Below are 7,783 nucleotides of genomic sequence, written 5' to 3' on the forward strand. Positions count from 1 at the left end.
CATACACCCCCTCCTTTCTTCCCAGAGAGTTCTTTATTCCTGTCTGCGCGATGAACTGAGAACTCAGGTGGCTGTATGGACAGGGACAGTATAACCAGAGGGAGCCATGATTCTGTATGTTACAATCCCTGATGTCTCTCTGGAAGGAGATCCTCGACCTGAGCTTGTCTACTTTATTGTCCAGAGACTGAACATTAGCGAGTAATCTAATCGGAAGTGGTGGATGGTGTGCCAGCCTCCTGAGTCGGACTAGAAGTCCACCCCGAATACCCCTTCTCTGCCGGCGGCGTCTTGGAGCAGCCTCTGGGATAAGTTCAATTGCCATGGGGGGTACAAACAAAGGATCCAATTCGGGAAAGTCGTATTCCTGGTCATCAACGGGATCACAGCGGAGACAGTCAAAAACGTTAAGTTCCTCAGCGTACACATCTCCGAGGAGCTGAGATGGTCAAACCACACCAACACCATGGTGAACTAGTCACGACAGAGTCTTCAACCTCAGGATGCTGAAGAAATGTAGACTGTCTCCGAGGGCACTCCGTGTTCTACAGGGGCACCATCGAGGGCATACTGTCGGGCTGCATCACAGCCTGGTACGGCAACTCCACAGCCAGGGACCGCAAAGCGCTACAGAGGGTGGTACGCTCTGTCAAATACTGCCTGCATTCGACAATTAAACTTCTAATTTAATCATCATAAAAACACGGGAGTGCACAGCAGCATATAGTTTAGCATCACAGCCAATGGTGATGATGATCAGGGATGTCAATTTATCAAAAGGCACAATTTTCTTCAGTTCGGAGCCTTTAATCCCAATACTTGTTGCAGAGTTTTCTTCCAAAATCCATTTGCCACATACATCCCAAAAGATTGGAATTTACCCTACAGATGACCAACTACAGCCCAGCAACAATGTATTCCTGCTGAGATCAACTCCATTAGGCCTAATGTTCATATCATCAAACTCAGTCATGGGGCTGAATGGAGGGAGGGTGGAAGGAGACATCAGTTCAGTGGTTGTCTGTCTGCTGTAGCCCAGACAGTGAGATCATTGGCTATAGGGGAAATTCCCACAGTTACAGACTGCTGAATGAGGAAGAGTGTGCTCTCTGGAGATGCAAGATACAGACAGACTGCTCTGGCAAAGTCATCAAGGAGCCCTCAGTATGTCCAAGCTTTCTAAGACATCATAGCAATACACCAACAACACAAACAAAAACAAGTACAACAGTAGACAATCACATCAACATCAGAAACCGTATTCAATAGATATTTTACCTATTTATTCCATGATAGTCAGGCGATCATTTTTTTTTTTTAAATATATTTTTGTTGTTTTAAAAATCAGGCCATGATCCCAAAACACTTACGTAACACCATTTTTACTTATTACCTGGACACATTTTTACCAACGACTTTACCTCGGCAAACCCAAAGACCAGCATTGAGAAACCCATCCCCCAATAGGCTGCCACATAGCTAGATCAGTCAATCTAAATTACATATACACATAACCTAAATTGGTCACAGCGTTTATGCAGAAATTATTCAGACCGTCACACCAATGGTGTCAGTCTAAATGGAATCCTTGCATACAGACTGTACATTCCTCAAAATCCACAGTCTTTTTCCTCATCTCCTTACTTCCTTCACTTTAAGAGATGTCTTGTAAGGCAACAAACCCTCTGCAGGCTGTGGTCTCTGCACATCCGCCTTGTTCAAAATGTCCACATGGAAAATAGAAAAACAAAGGCCAATGATAATCATGCTCATATTATATCAAGATTGTCCTGTGGTTTGGGATAGTCTACATGATAGGAATATGAAACAGTTGTTACCTGACATTCTTGTGACGTGACCCTCCTGAAGCTTCTCAAATGTCCTTGTGACCAGCCAAAGAAACAAACAATGTATCGTGCCAGAATGCAGTCTTTAGCAGGCAGAGACCCAGAGGGAATTGGATACTAGCCTAACACAATCCACTATTTGGGAAAACAGCCTCAAAACACCCATCACATTCTTTCTTGCTCTTAAGTCCGCAGTTTTGGTTTATATTAATCCAATAAGCTGTTGGACCGAGGATGGTGTTATGGTGTAGATTTGGGTTTCATTGGGGTTGGTTGTGGTGGATTGTGTATATTTTCAGAGGACAAGGTGGTGCCATGTGAGAGAAGCGCAGTGCTGATGGTTCTGTTCTAGAACCGCCAGCCCAGAGAGCCATCCTGCCTGCTCTGCTACTCCCAGAGGTTTTGATTAGAGATGAATCACAACTAAAACATCTGGGTCATCCTGAAGCTCCCACAGTAGTCACACACCAGTCAGAAACACACACAATCAATTCCAGTGCTATAATAAAGCAAGGAAATTAGGCTACATTCTGATGAAAGCAAACCAATCCCTGTTTCCATCCTCTTTGCACAAAGACAGAGCCAGTCTGACCGCCATTACCACTGTAGGAGGGCACCACTTGAGTGGAGATCACATTCTACACAGAACATCCACCGTCTGGTCTGAGTCACCACTGACATTTATGTCTGACCTAGGTAGTGCTAGACTAAAGTTTACCTACCCTGAAACTTCTAGCAATATACAAGGAATACATAAGATAAAAATACATTAAACGCGACAATTTGAAGATGAAGTCAATGCTATATAAGAGCAATGAACTTCGTCACCAAAGGATTAAATGGATGTGTTGTGCGTTAAAACAAAAGGCCAATTTATCCTTTGCAATAAGATGCTCATTAAATAAAAAATGTGGCTAAAGGTTTGCTATTTCAGACGATGGTCAAAGACGTGACATATTGTTGTCGGTGATGAAAGCTTTGGTGCTCTGCTATAACAAAGACTGTAATTTCAGGCAGCACCACAATAGCGTACAAATGCCAGAGACAAGCTTATGCTAGAAGAAAAAGCCATCTGCGTCCATTTCTTCCTGAACATCATGACACAGAGTGGTCAGTTCGCATCAAACGGTTGACATACATCCCAAGAAGAGAGGTGGTGTCCTACACTGAGTTAGACCTAGATACATTACTGTACACTACTGGAAAAGACCACCTCTATACCTAAAAAGGGAACAGAAGTGTCAAGTAGGCTTATTGGAACGAGCTGGATTTGCATATTAGCCTCCATTCTACTGGAAGATCATAATGAAAATGAGGGTAAGTTCAGAGTAGCTACAAAAGGGATGTGGTCTTATAGCCGTACTACCACATGCCTGTTTCGATCTCTCCTCACTCTGCCACCTTAAAAAAGGACATTCTGTTTGTGTGTTTCCTCATTAATTATTTCCAACAGAGAAGTCATCACACCCCCACATCATGGATCGATTCCTGAACTCCACAGCTAATTTTGTACACATTTCACAAAGGTTTGGATCGATTCTTTAACACTGCAATTGATTTCAAGACTGTCAAAGGTATTTTGCAGTGAAGAACTAATAACACGCTCCAAGATCAAAAGCCCTAAGGACATAATACTATCAGGCTGTAATGTAACTGTAGTCGGTGGGCATACGATCTGAGCTGCCATTCCCTGCTGCAGTGCTGTCAGGTTCAGCTTAGAGATCCCTAGGCTGTTGTGTTGTGCTTGGGACTGGTTGCATCACTGCCTAGTACGGCAACTGCTCGGCCTCCGACCGCAAGGCACTACAGAGGGTAGTGCGTACGGCCCAGTACATCACTGGGGCTAAGCTGCCTGCCATCCAGGACATCTACACCAGGCGGTGTCAGAGGAAGGCCCTAACAATTATCAAAGACCCCATAGACTGTTCTCTCTACTACCGCATGTCAAGCGGTACCGGAGTGCCAAGTCTAGGACCAAAAGGCTTCTCAACAGCTTTTACCCCCAAACCATAAGACTCCTGAACAGGTAATCAAATGGCTACCCGGACTATTTGCATTGTGTCCCTGTCCCCCCAAACCCCTATTTTACGCTGCTGCTACTCTGTTTATCATATATGCCTAGTCACTTTAACAATATATTCATGTACATACTACCTCAATTAGCCCCGACCAACAAGTGCCCCCCGCACCTATCTGCATTGTGTCCCGCCACCCACCACCCCCTCTTTCACGCTATTGCTACTCTGTTTATCTCCACTGGCTTCCAGTTGAAGCTCGCATCCGCTACAAGACCATGGTGCTTGCCTACGGAGCTGTGAGGGGAACGGCACCTCAGTACCTCCAGGCTCTGATCAGGCCCTACACCCAAACAAGGGCACTGCGTTCATCCACCTCTGGCCTGCTCGCCTCCCTACCACTGAGGAAGTACAGTTCCCGCTCAGCCCAGTCAAAACTGTTCGCTGCTCTGGCCCCCCAATGGTGGAACAAACTCCCTCACGACGCCAGGACAGCGGAGTCAATCACCACCTTCCGGAGACACCTGAAACCCCACCTCTTTAAGGAATACCTAGGATAGGATAAAGTAATCCTTCTCCCCCTCCCCCTTAAAAGACCTAGATGCACTATTGTAAAGTGGCTGTTCCACTGGATGTCATAAGGTGAAAGCACCAATTTGTAAGTCGCTCTGGATAAGAGCGTCTGCTAAATGACTTAAATGTAAATGTATATGCAGTCACTTTAACCATATCTACATGTACATACTACCTCAATCAGCCCGACTAACCAGTGCCTGTATATAGCCTCGCTACTGTATATAGCCTCGCTACTGTTATTTTTCACTGTCTTTTTACTGTTTTTATTTTTTACTTACCTATTGTTCACCTAATACCTTTTTATTTTTATTGCACTGTTGGTTAGAGCCTGTAAGCAAGCATTTCACTGTAAGGTCTACACCTGCTATATTTGGCACACGTGACAAATAAACTTTGATTTGATTTTATCTTTATCTATACGTCACTCCATCTGAGGGCAGCTAATATTGTATGCCGGAGTCTAGGTGTCAAATGCACATTGCCTCAAACATATTTCCTTACTGTGCAGTTTCTAAGAATACAAGGTTTAGGCTAAGAAATAAACCGCATACTATTTGGGGAGCGACTGACACACCTAACTTGGCCACAGTCAAACCAAAAGTCACTGTGCAGATTCTAGAATTCAGACAACAGGCTACTGTGCAGCAGGTTATGGCTTCCTGCCCAATATTGTGTGAGAGCTGTGACGTGGCACCCAATGATGGTTTGAGGGAAGAGAGCTGCCAAGGGCCATGAAGGCCATGCTCTGTGCAGGACTCAAAGACAACTTTGCCACAAACTCCTAAACACAAACAACAACACTAAGGTCACTCAGACAAGTCACACAGACGCAGCACTAAAGATAGCACTAGATGCAGGGCAAACTAGGTATCTCTAGTACTGTCAACAAAACAGATACAGCTCAGAGTGGATAACTATTAAGAATGAGAAGAATGTGTATGCTCTGATGAAGGTCTTGCGACTGAAAGCTTAGCATACTTAAATGAAATTTGTGCATTGATCCTGAGTGTGCAGAATATTTATTCCATTACAGAATAGGAATTACTAACCATGGCCTGCCCTCAACTTGTTCAACCATAGAGCCACTGAACAACTTGTTATTCCATTTGCATGGTTAAATGGATGTTTCAGCATTGGTTACACGCTGCATCCGTCAGTGCAGATATTGGATCGGCATAAGTCAGAGGGCAACTTATCAATAACAGATGACGTATCCATCCTGGACTAGGCAAACATTAGCCATTGTTAGGTGATACTGGGCAATTCCACGGTAACAGAGTGCAGATGCAAAGTTTAGTAACAATGACTGCACAAACAGTGCATCACTCTGTTACTAAAATTGTGTATAGAGTTGTATGGTTTGTTTAACTTTGCAATCATTGGTTTTTGTTTAACATACAAGATTTTTCACTTTAAAATGTATTACTGTTACCTACCATGGATTTGCTTGTTTTACAGCTGATTAAGAAACATATTGGTATTTTTTCAAGGCTGTCCAACACCACTGAGCATCACAGGAGCCAGTGAACTCAAATTGCATTTGTCAGGCATCCCATGCATAAATAAACAACATTTGTAGCCTACATCAAGGCAGTACAATAACAGAATGAAGATGGTCAGATAGGTTACTCAACTGATTTGGTTACTAGAACTAAAGCCATTTAGACTTTTACCAGTGGAATACATTGTAGCCGAGTCAAAAGCCATATACACTGAACAAAAATATAAACTCAACACATAGTGTTGGTTTCGTGAGCTGAATTTTTTATTTTTTTATACCAGAAATGTTCCAAAACTCTCTCAAAATCTCCACCAATTTGAGCATTGCTACTTTGCCAAGATAATCCATCCACCTGACAGGTGTGGCATATCAAGAAGCTGATTAACCAGCATGATCATTACACAAGTGCACCTTGTGCTGTGGACCATAAAAGGCAACTCTAAAATGTGCAGTTTTGTCACACAACACAATGCCACAGATATCTCAAGTTGAGGTCAGCGTGCAATTTGCATGCTTGACTGCAGGAATGTCCACCAGAGCTGTTGCCAGAGAATTGAGAGTTAATTTCTCTACCATAAGTTGAGGAGTATATCTGTCTGTAATAAAGCCATTTTGTGGAGGAAACTCATTCTGATTTGCTGGGCCTGGCTCCCCAGTGGGTGGGCTGCACCCCTGCCCAGTCATGTGAAATCCATTGATTAGGGCCTTGGTTAATTTATTTCAATTGACTGATTTCATTATATGATGTGTAACTCAGTAAAATATTTGAAATTGTTGCATGTTGCATTTATATTTGTGTTCAGTATATATGCTAAAAATCTTGCTTACAAGAGCCACTGTATCTGCGTACAACTATAAGTGGTCTGCATTTTTTTACCCATAGCCTACATTGCAATATTTTGAGAAAAATACACAAACTGCAGCTATTTAGTGTACTGGCGCACAATGCTCTCCCTCATTCTATGAGCCAAAATCCGAGGTTCGAATTGTAACTGTAGCTCATTCTTGATTACAGTGTCCATTATGCCCATTGGCAGTATATCTGATCACTGACAAACCCATTCAAGCTCATGCTAAATGTTTATCCCCGTTATAGCCAACGGATTTCCTCTGCATAATATTGATTTGAATTTCTCACTGGATCAACCCGCTCGCTACGTTTACAGGTTGCGTCCGCGGAACCTAGGTGAAAATGTTCTGGATAACTTGGACTTGTTTCACACGGGAGAGCCCAAATCCATGAGAAAGCATCCGATTGCACAGTAAAAACGTAACAATCGCATCCACAGCTAATGGCACCTTAGCTGCACAACCGCAGCGTTCAACCCCAAAATGAACATCGCTAGAAATTACTGTGAAACAGACGCAACTGTGCTGTCATTCCAAATGCGCACCCGAAACCAACTGCGCGTTTCATCACTCCAAAACAGGGGTCACTGCGAGCAACCAGGTTAAATATAGAAACAAAGTTAACACATTATGCGATAGATATAGCAACAATATTACAGAAGATTGTAAACATACGAAACCCGGGGAATATTTAAACCTCAAAAACATCTGCGGCGTTCTGCTGCTCACTCTCCGGTATTTGTAGCCTAGATTATGAATGTGGGTCACCAGGCCTTCTGAATCAAGCAAACATAGCAACAACAAGAAAACATCTCCGTTGACTCCTCTTCAATATGACTGCGTCCGCACTATAAACAGGCGCGTTTCCAAATTATTGTAGATTTTGTCGGTAAAAATGTAATTCTTACCTTCTCTGTTCATCGGGATTTTCCTGCTCCTTGTTTTTCTGCGCTGGGTTGAACTAGAGTTGGATAAACAGCAGGGCCTACCGCGGT

The 7,783-nt window shown here is 43.3% G+C and overlaps 1 protein-coding gene across 3 annotated transcripts in view; it reads right to left on the bottom strand.

The window, feature by feature from the left end:
- LOC115108538 (circadian locomoter output cycles protein kaput-like) overlaps positions 1-7,783 on the bottom strand; it is a 52,627-nt gene extending 44,844 nt beyond the window's left edge. For all 3 annotated transcript variants that reach the window (XM_029633007.2, XM_029633006.2, XM_065009126.1), the window contains exon 1: positions 7,697-7,783. The gene's annotated coding sequence lies outside the window, so the exon portion shown is untranslated. The remainder of the gene's footprint in view (positions 1-7,696) is intronic.

This window comes from Oncorhynchus nerka, linkage group LG24 (genome assembly GCF_034236695.1).
Source record: "Oncorhynchus nerka isolate Pitt River linkage group LG24, Oner_Uvic_2.0, whole genome shotgun sequence".
In the NCBI taxonomy this organism is placed as follows: domain Eukaryota; kingdom Metazoa; phylum Chordata; class Actinopteri; order Salmoniformes; family Salmonidae; genus Oncorhynchus; species Oncorhynchus nerka.